This window comes from Globicephala melas, chromosome 13 (assembly GCF_963455315.2).
Source record: "Globicephala melas chromosome 13, mGloMel1.2, whole genome shotgun sequence".
NCBI lineage: Eukaryota > Metazoa > Chordata > Mammalia > Artiodactyla > Delphinidae > Globicephala > Globicephala melas.
Genome location: NC_083326.1, coordinates 26,575,041 through 26,589,031, shown reverse-complemented (window position 1 = coordinate 26,589,031; position 13,991 = coordinate 26,575,041). Strand labels below are relative to the sequence as shown.

General features: G+C 39.8%; 1 long non-coding RNA gene across 1 annotated transcript in view; it reads right to left on the bottom strand.

The window, feature by feature from the left end:
- Positions 1-2,093: 2,093 nt before the first annotated feature.
- LOC115859216 (uncharacterized) overlaps positions 2,094-13,991 on the bottom strand; it is a 32,172-nt gene continuing 20,274 nt past the window's right edge. Inside the window, exons 4-5 of the long non-coding RNA XR_011376677.1 lie at positions 2,850-2,916; positions 2,094-2,157 (exon numbers count right to left, since the gene is read on the bottom strand). This is a non-coding gene — a long non-coding RNA (uncharacterized lncRNA). The remainder of the gene's footprint in view (positions 2,158-2,849; positions 2,917-13,991) is intronic.

The window sequence follows — 13,991 nt, the reverse complement described above, 5'->3', positions numbered from 1 at the left end:
GACTCTAGGTCCATCCACCTCACTACAAATAACTCAATTTCGTTTCTTTTTATGGCTGAGTAATATTCCATTGTATATATGTGCCACATCTTCTTTATCCATTCATCTGTCGATGGACACTTAGGTTGCTTCCATGTCCTGGCTATTGTAAATAGAGCTGCAGTGAACATTGTGGTACATGACTCTTTGAATTATGGTTTTCTCAGGGTATATGCCCAGTAGTGGGATTGCTGGGTCATATGGTAGTTCTATTTGTAGTTTTTTAAGGAACCTCCATACTGTTCTCCATAGTGACTGTATCAATTTACATTCCCACCAACACTGCAGGAGGGTTCCCTTTTCTCCACCCCCTCTACTTTATTTCTTATTTAAAATTACATGAGTTCATTTTTCTGAATCTGATCCTCCAAAGCAATCTTATTATCCTTTATCCAAGAGCTGCCTGGTCGAGCTCATCGTACATTAAAATATACTCTCAAGTATGTTAATGACGTTTCTTCCTTGAAGGTGGAGAGTCATCAGCCTGGGAGGGAAACATTCCTGGCTGCTGGGATGTGGCCCAGATGGTTTTTGGGAATAGCTTCTATTTTTAACCAGGTTGTATTCTATATTTACTATATATAAAGTTTTCATAGCAGAATAGAACACATGGAACATGGTGATGGTGTATGACCTTTTTTTTTTTTTTTTTTGGTTTCCAACAAACTAAATCTACACTGTGCTGTTTTGTTCTATCAGTGATATGAAAAAAGAAATGTTTGGTTTTTAATTATATACATGTGATATTCAGCAGGTACTGGAAGTGATATTTTAAGCTCCGTCAGCTTTGTTTCAAGGTTTGAGTGTATTAATTCCTATGCAAATCATTCTGTGGCAGAGTTCACTGTCACACTGATGCTGGAGAAGGGAACTTCCATAAATTGGTTCAAAGAAAGGGGAAATTCTGGGAGGATATATGAAGATTAGGGGAGCACATCAAGACAAGGTCTTCTTCTTTTGCCCCAAATCTTCTAATATTAAATTGTGTGGAACAGACTCACTGTGGAAGGTGGGTGTGACTGATGTCAGATAGAAATGCATAGCATAGACCAAATTCTTCATTAGATTCACAGATGACAGCTCACGGGGACCCACCACGCGGGGCCACAGAACTATGCAGTGGCCGCCCCACGCGGGGCCAGCCGTCCACCAAGAAGAGCCCCCTTGTTTGCATGCCCAGCACACCTTTTGGGAAGCAGTACAGGTAAGTTGAGGAACAGACATAGACCTACATAATCAGAGGAATGAGTCCTTGGCGGGTCTCCAAGTGCCATGAGGTTATCGAGCTGCTCAGTCATCTCCTACTGATCTTAATCCAAACTCAGTCTCAGTCATAGAACCAATGATTGATTAAACACATTGCGCCTTGGGATGACAGTCAGGATTAAAGTTTTAGCAAAGACTCTGGAAGCGTTAAAAAAATAAAGACAAATTTAAATGGTGGGAGGTAGGATGGGAAGGGGGAGGTGGAAGGTGGAGGAGGAAAGAAGAGCAAGACGGGGGCTGGAGGAACAGCTCATTTGTACCATCTTTCTGCTCCGGAAGCCTTTCCTGCCAAACTCCCTCCTGCAGGCATGGTTGAAGAGAACCGCGGTCAATTAAAACAAGCTGTCGGCATTTGGTAACATTTCCTTAAACCAGAAAGTCATTTTCCCATGTGCTTCTCTAGTCTCCCCTCTTCCTGCCTCAGTATCTGCTGCTTGCAGGGTCAGTACCCAGAAACATAAGCAGGGGAGTGCATGCCAAAGGGCAACTGGCTGAACAAAGATTCCTGCGTTTGTACAAGACAAAACAAGATTTCTGTGACCACCTGGGGACCTCCTGAACTCATGTGGCCAGACCTACAAGGGCAGCCAGGAGGTCACCTTCAGGTCATGTTATGTAAGGAAACAATGGTTCTAAGAGAAGGGGAGAAAGGTCACAATTCCTCAAGTGCCACCAATTGATCTTAAGGACGCAGGTCCAGAAAGAGAAAGTTAAGAGTTTTAGAGAATATCAATGTTTACCATTCATAGGCCATAATCGTACCCTAATAGGGTAGAATTTTGTCGAGAAGATGGCTATGTGCCAATCCAGAAAGAGTCCATTTACCGTCATAAATTTCTCCTCAGAAAGACCCTGGGAAAAAAAGAAATTGTAAAAGTCTAATAAATAAATCAAATACAGTATCAGTGTAATAGAACAGTACCCACTGAACATGTGGCACAGAAATGTCTCTTTACATGTTTGCTAGTGTATCAGCCTTCTCAGCAGTTATAACTAAAAAATTATTATTACACTTTAATATAAACTAGGAAAAGAAAATTCCAAATTTTTGTGTTTATAAAAATACTAAAATGGAAATATATAGCCCTTAAGCATTAACTTTAATTTCAAACTTAAATTATTACATAAAACCACTTAATAAAATCTTCTGTTGATGGTCCGTAACTCTCTAGACTCATTCAGAATTTGCTAATTGGTTGTCCAGTAATCAGTCTGTGTATTCCCTTCTAAGGGAACACGTAGCTAAAGTCCAAAGCTACCATATGTTTCATTGCTCAGATAACAAATTAGAAGCACCACGTGGGCACAATGTAGCAATATTATAAATACCATGATAATATCTGGTGTTCAAGTGGGTTCTCCTTTTTTACTCAGCAGAAGCTGGAGACTTTGGGGTTTGTTTCACTCAAAATTGACAGTTTTGCACTTTGGGAAAGTATGACTTATTGCCAGTTCTCCTATCCTCCTCCGGGTATAAAGAAGGCATTTTTTACGTCTGGGCGAACAGTCTATGGCAAAGAGTGAAGAGCAGGGTGAATTCTCACCCAGAATTCTGAGTTGCAGGCTCACGGTCAATGCTTGTTCTAATGCCTCCCGGGATTTGCAACATACCTGAAACACAGGCAAACATCCAAGGTCAGAAATTTTTATTTATTTTCTAAATAATTCAGGATATTCTGAATCTTATTAGAATTTCTCATTATAATGCAGACATTATTACTATCGTTTGGTCTCAAAGGAATTGAAATAGGTCACTTAGCGCAAACAGACCTGTGGAAGGATACTTTGCCACATCTACTCTAAAACGGTCAACGTGCGAAACTCAAAAACCTGGATAAACTAGTGAACTCTGGCTAATGAACCCTTGGTTTGAACATCAGGGCCGCAGGGAGTGTTTAGGGGTAGAGAAGGTTCTGGAGTGTTCTCATTCAGGAGTCTTTTTTTTCTAATGATTTTTCCTCTGAGCCTGAGAGAGTGCATCCTTTTGGACCTTTAGAGCACAGCCCTTAGACAATCTGTTTCTCAGGCTTCCCTGCCTGAATTAAGCAAAGGAGACCTGAGAAGAGTCAACTGTGCATTTTGGAGGGAATGTCTCCACTGTCATTTATCAACCTCTTGCTTTGTCTTGATGACACCTGCATAGTCACACTGTACTAGCACATTCTCGTGAATCTGAAAAAAAAAAAAAAGTCAGTTTGCCAGGGATAAATAGATAACTCTCTACTGTGACCCTGGGAGTGGATGTGTTTGCCTCTCTCTGTGTGCCCAGGTACATGAAAAATGTACCTACGCCTGGTGGAACCACGACAGTCAAACGCTGCCATCCTGAACTTTCCCACCATGATTTGCTACCTGTCCCCCAAAACCCTAGAAACCTGGGCTCTGGCCAGAAGTAAATGAGCAGAACAAACGAAAGAAAGAAGTGATGTCTTCGCAGAGTTTAGAGTCTGTGGTCTAAGTAGAAGCAGGAAATACCACACATCTCAACAGAGGGGTGTTTCCAGGAGGTTTTTCAGACTCATTTTGCATAACCACGTTTGCTTATCCAAGAGGTTTAGACAGTTTGAATTAAGCCTCTGAAGTTCTGGGTGCTCATTTGAACCAAAGCCAAACTCTGAACTTTACCGGTTTCCCTGTCATTAATCAAAATTTCAAAGATCAATGGCAGGCAATGAATCAAACATAACGGCCTCCATCAGTTGGGGTAGCGGGGCACAGCACCAGGGGGATCACAAGAACACGGTGCTGGGTAGACGTGTGGCTGCCTCGGAACACCAAGTGGATCAACGCTGTGATCTGGGACCCAGACAGCTGACACAGCCTGAGGCACTCTGCCCTGGAGCAGGAAGGAGAGGCGAGTCGCTTGTACCACAGCCGGGGCACACCGGGCACATCCCTGGAGCCGCATGGGGGAGGCTGTATGTAAGGCCTAACATCTCAGGTGCTGCCTTGACATCTTTGCATCTCATAGGGCCCCACAACTCAACCAGGAGCCCCCCTTACCAGAGATGAAGCACCTCCCACAGCCGGAAAGGCCTTCCACCAGCCAGTCCCCCTATCAGATGAACCAGCTGTGCCCCTCCTGCTCCTCAGCTAACAGGCTTCCCTTCCCTGCCAGTCCACAGAATTATTCAAACAAGCCAATCACGTCCTCCCACAGGGGCCAGGGCCAACTCTCCCTTTGGTTACTACAGACCTGCTTCTTACGGCCCCCGCTGGTTCTCTTTGCTCCCTAGTGCACCACCCTTGTAGGCCTGCGTGCCCTGCAATGTCCTCTTCTGGGGCTGCAGGTATGTTTACTGAATAAACGTCTGCTTTATTTCATCTGTTCTGTCTCGGCTGCTATGCATTTGACCATCTTTCTATTTAAGGTGGCAGATCCCTTCCTCCCTAATGGGGTAAATAGGAATTAAGCAGACAGGGGCAAAGGTGTCAGTAGGGTACAACTGTGCAAAATTGAGGACATTTGTAGGAGGACTTCAGAAATAAGGGCTAGAGAAAATTGTTGAGCAAGGAATATTTAAAATAACGACTCAAATCTATCCTCGTGTGATGGACGTGTGTATATCTGGGTGTGTTGTGCACACACAAGGGAAACTGTGCGTTATCAAGGAAGAGAATCTGAGCTGCATCCCTGCTTTTCACAAAGGGTGTTCCTGGAACACTAGATCTGTAGGATGTCAGGGGTGCGGTGAAAACAATGTGGTCTCTGGTCAAACAGGTTTGAGAAGTGCTGACCTGAACAAACTTAGACAAGTTTATTATTAATGTGCATTTTAAACCATCAAAGTTATTTGCAGGACCAATATTCCAAAACAATACTCTGGTAAATGCTAGTCTCTATAATGACCCTTGTGCTTAAAATAATAATTAAAAAAGGAACTAATAGAACATAGTCTTGACACTGTCCCCATTTTTCCACATAAATAGTTATTTATTTGGCATAAATAAATAAGGGAGTAAAGAAATTCAGCCATTGTAAATTTCACTCCATTTACTGCTTCTTTCCCCACTAGAACTATCCCTCACTATTTAGATCCACAAAATCTCCAAATAATGAAAACTTCTTCCTCTCTCTCGGTCCATTTTCCCCAGTGATGACTGTGTGAACCCCTTTGGACCCACGTCAAAAAGAATTGAGCAAAGAACTAAGAGCAGAGTCTAATGAAAACATAATTCCTCTCGACATGTAGGCAGACACAGAGTGCATGTTAATAAATATTTTAATATCTGGTTTGGAAATTCCAGTCTGTTTTTATTTGGAATATATGTTTCATCATATTGCTTTTGTTTAAAATGAGATTATAGAATGCTCATTTCAAAATTTCAGGATTCTAAAATTTTCCAAGATAGTATGCTGGAAGATTTCTCTACCAAAATAATATTGAAGTCATAGTTTGATTAGGTAGATGATAGATAGATAGATAGATAGATAGATAGATAAATGATAGATGTAGACAATAGAGACAGAGAGAGAGAGAATGATAAGCAACATGATAGACAATGAGTCATTTAAAGTCGGGAAAGTAAATTTGATATGCTAGACGACAGTGAGATCCACTCCATGTCAAGATAAAGACCATTTATTCTAAAGAGATCTAAGGACCGTTCTGTTAAAGAATTTGTCAATTTAATTTTAGATAAATACGTATTTTTTAATGATTAGATTCCAAATTGACTTTTTTTAAACCAGTTTATATCCTTACTACCTTGATTAATAGGGAAACTAATGCATACACCAGCATTATACAATTCATACCAGCATTTTTACAGCTAAAATAATTCAGCCACTCAGAAATTACTAAGCAAATGCTATTAAACATTTAGCATTATGCTAAATATTAGGGACAAAGACATGATTCAGATGTGACCTTTGTCCTCGAAGAATTTATAACCTATCTATACATTATAGAAAGGGATCCATTTGGTTTCAGGTACATCGAACTTGATGTTGATTCAAAAAAAACTTCCTTAGAAAATTTAAGAAGTATAATGTTGAATTTATCTTAACAAATTATTAAAGTGTTTTATTTTAACCAATGGTTTATACAAAAGCATTTCAAATACATTTTTACCTGGCCAAGAAAGCAAGGTACCACGTGCAAAAGATGACAACACTAAATTCTTATGCTTATTGAGACTATCTTCTGGGTCATTATGACAATAATGAAGTAACCAGCAATTAAAACCTCCTTATCTATAGCCGAGGTTGGGATTTTAGAAAGGGCATATTACTAGGAATAGCAAACTAGGAATTGTGACACATTTCCTGGAGACTCGTCAAACTCTTACGCAAAAATAATTTGTCACAAAACCAACAACAACGACAGCAACAGAAAGGCTGGGGGAGCAAAGGAAGTTACAGCCCGTACAACACTGAAGGAAAATCTTCCGAAAAGGGGGACCCTCTTTTGCCCAGCTAACTCCAACACAGAAGTAGAAGTGAGAACACGGAACAGGTGATGTGGATGTACGTAGGGCTGAAATGTCATTCTTGTCATTAACTGAAAGCATCTCGTGGATTTGTTCACATATTTGTCTTTCTTGCCCCACAAGAATGTAAACTCCATGAAGACTCCAAGTGTGAAACCATCAACAGGGTAGTGATGGAAACCAATAGTGACATAAAATAAAAGCTGAAATAAAGATCGAGGAGGATCGATAATTTAGACTATACCAAAATGACGGATCAGTCCGCCTCCCCCAAAGGTCTATTGCTGTGCAAGATGCTGCTGCCGGCAGGGGTTCCTGGTCCCTGGGCATGAAGGGAGACCTGCCATGTTTGTTCCTGCCTGGATGTGGACCTTGGAGAGTGGGATGTGCAGGTCAGCATCCTAACTTTGGAAGAGAAGGGCTGGCAGCCCTGGGTCCTCCCTGTGTGCGGCCAGCACCTCTCAGCTCTCTGCCCTTGCAGTGGGCTCTCCCCTACCTCACTCTCAGTTAAGGGCTAGGATCCCACATTCCTCCGGATCTCCATCCAAGGAAATTTTGGCATCCCCATGACCGCAGTCCCTGAACATCTCTCTTTCTGCAGCCCAGCCATGCCACAATGCTCCGGACTCAAGAAGTCCCGGGTTGGCATCTGGACCCAACCCACTTAAACAGCAGCAAGACGACCTGGTCAAGCTGTCACTTCCTTTGCTTCCGTTTATTTATCAGTAAAATGAGGGTAAGGATGTTTCTTTTTAAAAAGTTGTTAGAATTATATAACATGCAGCACAAAAAGGAATATCTGGCTGGCATCGTACCCTTTTTTAAGTTAATATTCATTATTGTTCTAGTTGTTGTGTATTGTCATTTTAACCAGATTCTACATTTCAACTACATGTAAACCAAATATTCCTTATAAATGATAAAATTCGGCCTCTTTGCCTATTCTGTACCTATCCCATCTCAGGACAGGACGAGTTTGGAATCCCAAGGCTAGAACTATCAATGCCAGTGGGCCCTTTAGATGGTCTTATTAGCTACTTAGAGGTTATTATTGGTTGTAGAAGTTGAATCCTGGGAATGTTCACCAAGATGTCTGTACTATTGCTGTTCGTAATGACAGGAACAGAAATTCCTGTGGGTTTTGTGAATGTCAACAACCCCTACTTAAACTCTGTCACTGGGCCCTTATGAAGGCAGATTCACTTCTGATAAGTTAGTCCACTGTTAAATAGCTAATAAGATTTTAACGTCCTCAGACAAAAGGAAAAGAACTCACGAAAATGTGAGTTCATTCAAATGGCTAAAACATATTGTCATTAATTTTGATGGGAATGATTTCCAGTGGGCTGAATCCAGGGAAATGGTTGATTAAGTAGGAGAGATAACAGAAGAAACAATATGTCTAAGTTGACGTATTGTGGAAAAGGATGTGGAGGGGAGATGTAGGAAGAAAGAATAGGTTTATCGCTACAAAATCTGAGTTTTCGTCTTAATTCTTTGTTCAAATTCTCTCTGTCCAGGGTTGGGGAGAAAATGGACTCAACTTCTAGTTTTGTTAGAACTCTGAGAGGAGACTGATGTAATAATAACAGCTAACGTTTATTGGGTGCTCATCACTGTTCTAGGTACTTTACATACAAAATCACATTTTTTCAACTATCATATATTGGCTTTAATTCCTTTTAATAGAGTTTTTTTAGAGCAGTTTTAGGTTCACAACAGAATTGAGGGGAAGGAACAGAGATGTCTATAGATCCCCCATCCCCACACATGCACCCTGCCCCCATTATCAGCACCGCCCACCACAGTGGGACACTCATTACCGTCAATGAACCTACACTGACCTATCAAACTCACCCAAAGTTCATAGATCATGTTGGGATTCACTCTTGGTGTTGTACCTTCTATGGGTTTGGACAAAGGTAAAATGGAACGTATCCATCACTGCAGCATCAGACAGAGAAGCTTCACTGCCCTGAAAATCCTCTGGGCTCCACCCATTCACCTCTCACTGCCTGCTGACCCCTGGCACCACTGATCCTTTTACTGTCTCTGTAGTTTTGTCTTTTCCAGCATGTCATGTATTGAAATTATATCATATGTAGCCTCTTCACATTGGATCTTTTCATCTTCGTACTATGTATTTAAGGTTCCTCCATGTCTTTTCATGGCTTCCTAGCTCATTTCTTTTTAATGTTGAATAATATTCCATTGTCTGGATGGACCACATTATATTTATTCATTCACCTACTGAAGGACATCTTGGTTGCTTCCAAGTTTTGGCAATTAGGAATGAAACTGCTACAAATATCTCTGTGAAGGTTTTTGTGTGGGCATAAGTTTTCAACTCCTTTAAGTAAATACCAACGAGCATGATTGCTGGGTCGTATGGCAAGAGTATGTTTAGTTTTGTAAGAAACTGCTGAAATGTGTTACAAGGTGGCTGTAACATTCTGTATTCTTTCCAGCAAGGAATGAGAGTTCCAGGTGCCTACATCCTTCCCAGCATTTGGTGGTGTTAGTATCTTAGATTTTGGCCATTTTAGGAGATGTGTAGTGGAATCTTATTATTGTTTTAATTTGCGATTCCCTAATGACATATGATGTAGAACATCTTTTCATATGCTTGTTGTCCATCTATATATCTTTGGTGAGGTGACTGTTTAGATCTTTTGCCCATTTTTAATTGAGGTGTTCATTTTCATATTGTAGAGTTTTAAGAGTTCTTGGTATATTTTGAATAACAGGAACTTAGATTATCATTTACAAACTTTTTCTCCAAGTTTTTAATTTCAGTGAACCCCAGTTTATCAATTCTTTGTTTCACAGATTGTGCCTTTGGTACTGTATCTAAAAAATCATTACCACACCCAAGCTCATCTAGGTTTTCTCCTGTGTTATCTTTTAGGAGTTTGATAGCTTTTCATTGTACAGTTAAGTCTATGATCGATTTTGAGTTAATTTTTCTGAAGGTTGCAAGGTCTGGGTCTAGATTTATTGTTTTGCATGTTGATATCCAATTGTTCTAGCACCATGTGTTGAAACAACTATCCTGTATTCATTGGGTTATCTTTGTTGCTCTGTCAAATATCAGTTGACTATATTTAAGTGGGTATATTTCTGGGCTCGCTATTCTATTCTATTGATCTATTGTCTACTCTTTCACCAGTACCACACTGTCTTGATTACTGTAGCTTCATAGTAAATATTAAAGTCAGGTAGCATCAGTCTTCCAACTTTTTTCTTCTCCTTCAATACTGAGCTGGTTATTCTGTGTCTTTTGCCTCTCCATACAAACTTTAGAATCAGTTTGTCAATATTCACAAAATAACTTGCTGGGATTTTGATTGTGATTGCATTGACTCTATAGATCAATTTGGGAAGAACTGACAACTTGACAATATTGAACTTTCCTATCCATGAACATAGAATATTTCTCCATTTATTTTGTTCTTTTTTACTTTTTTCACCAGAGTTTTGTAGTTTTCCTCACGTAGATCTTGTATATATTGGATTAGATTTGCACCTAAATATCATGTTGGGGGTTGCTAATGTAAATGACATTGTGTTTTAAATGTCAAATTTCACTTGTTCATTGCTGGAAATAGGAAAGCAACTGACTTTTGTATATTAACATCGTACTATGCAACCATGCTATAATCATTTATTCGTTCCTGGAGTTTTCTTGTTGATGCCTTCAAATTTACTACGTAGATGATCATGTCATCTATAAACAAAGATAGTTCTATTTCTCACATATATATATTGCTTCAGCTAGGACTTCCAGTACAATGTTAAGCCTTATCCCTGTTCTTAGCAGGAAAGCTTCTAGTTAATTATTAAATATGAAGTTAGCTGCAAGTTTTTTGAGGATGTTCTTTACCAAGTTAAGGAAGTTCCCTTGTATTTCTAGTTTGCAGAGTTTTTTTATCACGAATGAGCGTTAGACTTTGTCAAATTCTTCTCTGTCCCTATTGATATGATCATGCAATATTTCTTCTTTAGCCTATCGATGAGATTGATTACATTAATTGATTTTTAAATGTTGAATAATTCAATCCTAAAATAATCCCACTTGGTCATTGTGTATAAATCTTTTTATACGCTGTTGCGTCCAATTTGCTAATAACTTTTACAGGGTGTTTGCATCTATATTCATGAGAGATACAGGTCTGTTGTTTTCTTGTAATGTCTTTGTCTGGTTTTGGTATTAGGGTAATGTTGGCCACAATTGGCCTTATCAGATGAGTTAGGAAGTATTTCTTCTGCTGGCATCTTCTGAAAGAGACTGCAGAGAATTGGTAGAAATTACCAGTGAACCCATCTAGGCTTGGCAATTTTTCTTTTGGAAGGTTATTAATTATTGAATTAATGTCTTTAATAGATATAGGCCTGTTCAGATAGTCGATCTTTCCTTCTGTGAGTTTTGGCAGAATTTGCCTCTCAAGGAATTGGTCCGTTTCATCCAGGTTATCAACTTGTAAGCATAGAGTTGTTCTTAGTATTCTTTGTCTTTCTAATGTCTATGGGATATGAAGTGATGTATCTTCTTTCATTTCTGTTATTAGTAACTTTTGTCCTCTCTCTTTTTTTCTTGGTAAGCCTAGCTAAAGGTTTAGCAATTTCATTGATTTTTTCAAAAAACCAGGTTTGAGGTTTTCATTAAAATTTCCTCTATAGATTTCCTCTTTTCAATTTCATTGTAACCAGACCATACTAAAAAACAAAAACAAAAAACGCTTACAACATAATAATAACCCAACTATAAAATGAGCAAAGGATTTGAACAGACATTTCTCCAAAGAAGATATACAAATGATGGAAAAGGCACATGAAAAACATATTCACTGTCATTACTTATTAGGGAAACACAAGTCAAAATCACAATAAGAGACCGTTACACATCCATTAGAATGGTTAAGTCAAAACAACAGCCAGTAACAACTGTTGGCAAGGATGTGGAGAAATTGAAACGCACTTTGCTGATGGGAATGTAAAATGGTATATTCACGTTGGAAAACAGTTTGGCAGTACCTCAAAATGTGAAATATAAAGATACCATGTATCCCAGAAATTCTAACCCTAGTAACTACCTGTAAAATGAGAACGTGTGTCCATACAAAGACTCATACACGAACGTATATAACAGCTGTTATTCATCATAGCCAAATGATGGAAGCAACCCAAATGCCCATCAACTGTTAAAGGCATAAACGAACTGCGGTATGCCCATGTAATAGCAATACAAAAAAAAAAAAAAGGAATGGAGTACCTATATATACTACCACAAGAATAAACCTCAAACATTATGCTATGAAAGAAGCCAGTCACAAAAGATCAAATATTATATGACTCCATTTATATGAAATATCGAGAATAGGCAAATCTATAGAGACAGAAGTAGATCAGTCTCTGTCTGGGGCTGGGTCGGGGTTTGAGGGGATTGGAAGGTAACAGGGAGTGACCCCTAATGGATACAGGGTTTCCTCTGGAGATGATGGAAGATGTTCTAAAAATTAGGTTGTAGTGGGCTTGCCTGGTGGCACAGTGGTTAAGAATCCGCCTGCCAATGCAGGGCACACGGGTTCGAGCCCTGGTCTGGGAAGATCCCACATGCCGCGGAGCAACTAAGCCCGTGCGCCACAACTACTGAGCCTGTGGTCTAGAGCCCGCGAGCCACAACTACTGAGCCCATGTGCCACAACTACTGAAGCCCATGCGCCTAGAGCCCGTGCTCTGCAACAAGAGAAGCCACCGCAATGAGAAGCCCGCGCACCGCAACAAAGAGTAGCCCCCGCTCGCAGCAACTAGAGAAAGCCCGCGCTCAGCAACGAAGACCCAACGCAGCCAAAAATAAATTAATTAATTTTAAAAAATTAGGTTGTGGTGATTGCTACACAACCCTGTAAATAAGCTAAACACACTGAACTGTACATTTTAAATGGGAGAATTTTATTGTACGTAAATTATATCTCAGTGAAGCAGTTTTTTAAAAAACCCATTCAGATACAAAAAAGGATTGTCTAAAAAATGGCCCTCCCTCCCACAGATGTGGTGTTTTTATCAAGCTTACTGCGTAATATGCTTCCCCAGCTGCTGAGTGTAGTTTCTCCACTTGGGGGTTCTTCCAATAAAACGTTTCTCCGCAGCCTCTACAGCGTTATGTAGATTCTATACAATATTCCCAAATAATAAAGAGCATTTATATCTGTATAGTTGAAGGAGATGGATATATAGCTTCCTCATAACACTACAAATATAAAATGTTAAATGTTTTTACGGACAGTCTAATGAAACCATAGGATTTCAACAGTTAACTCATCTGTTTCGTCCCTTCAGGACAATAACTTAAGTTTTAGAAACATCGTCTGCTGTATTTTTCCCCTACAATATGCATTCAAAAGGGCTTGTGAATTGTATGTTAAATAAATCTTTTTCACAATGTTGAAAGTTTAAGTGATTTTTAATAAAAATAGAATCCAACATTTTACAACTTGAACATGCTTTCAAACGCCACATTACTAAACTCCACTCTTCCCATGATGGAATCTTCTGACAGTTCAGCATGAGACAGGCTCTCCTCCCAGGTAACCCAGAGGAACCGTGTGGGTGGTGACCTGCCCCTGTAACATGGGAAGGCCCAAAAGCTTAATTCATTTTCAGAAAACAAAGTGATTTGCATGGTCTAATTAGCACACATCTCTTAAACAAATCCAAAACAAAGTTAGGTGAGAGAGTTTTAGACAATCAGTAAAACCTAATCACTGCCCACATCCAGACACCACCATTATTATAGTTGTTCAACCTTTTTTAACTCTCCATTGCTTGGAATAATAATAACCTGTTAGAACTTGGAAATGAAAATCTTTCTACCTGACAAATGCTGATGTTTTTAAGTATTTCAAAAGCCAGTGTCAAACAAGCCATTTCTTCTTGGTCTGCGCGTGAGCTTTCGCGAAGTTACCTGGAGCCCAGACCCTGGGATGGGCCCCTCCTCCTTAATTCCCCGATGCCAATCAGTAGGGGGAGCTCTCCTATTACTTAAGTGGCCACAAACAAAGCACACAAGCATTTTTATGGGCTCCTCTGGGGACAATGGCAAGGGATTTTTTAAAAGGGATGTTATAATTTGAAGAACATTAATGCAATGATTTGGTCAAAGTTGGAGAGGTGCCTCATTCAGAGTCGAGAACATATTTTTTCTAAAACAGCCTTGCAAATCAATGAGGGTGTACAAGTCGTGGGCCTGTAGA